This window comes from Vombatus ursinus, unplaced genomic scaffold, assembly GCF_900497805.2.
Source record: "Vombatus ursinus unplaced genomic scaffold, bare-nosed wombat genome assembly UNPS02014874.1, whole genome shotgun sequence".
Taxonomy (NCBI): Eukaryota; Metazoa; Chordata; class Mammalia; order Diprotodontia; family Vombatidae; genus Vombatus; species Vombatus ursinus.
The window spans coordinates 6,846,654-6,847,226 of NW_020954652.1; positions in this window are offsets into that span (position 1 = coordinate 6,846,654).

Genomic DNA, 573 nt, shown 5'->3' on the forward strand with positions numbered 1-573 from the left:
CTCTCTCTCTCTCTCTCTCTCTCTCTCTCTCTCTCTCTCTCTCTCTCCTGCCTCTCCCTCTCCCTCCCTCCCTCCTTTCTTTTCTCCCCTCCGTCTCTTCCTTTCTCCCTCCCTTCTTACCTACTCCTCATAATATTTGTGCAATATGGCTTTTGCAATTTTGCAAACGTTGGTAAAGCATTTTTGCTTCCCTTTAAAAAAATCAGATGTTTCTGTGGGAGCAATTAGCTATCAGGTTAGAAAAAATACTTCTGTTTTCCCTCCAATAGGGAAATTTCCACATCCAATAGGTACTTTAATGTGAATCACTTTAACTCTTGAAATATTAATTTTTTTCTCATCTGAAATGGATAAAATAGGCTAAAAATAGCTCCTAGGGTTGTTGTAAGTCTAGCGTGGACATGATATTTACTCCTACTCTCTTTTTCACTGGATTTACATACCCAATTTGCATTCATGCCAGCAGGTTGGGGTTTCCAGAGAACATAATGCTGCCAGTATGCCACAATGCCACATGGATTCTCTCTCTCTCTCCCTCTCTCTCTCTCCCTCTCTCTCTCTCTCCCTCTCTCT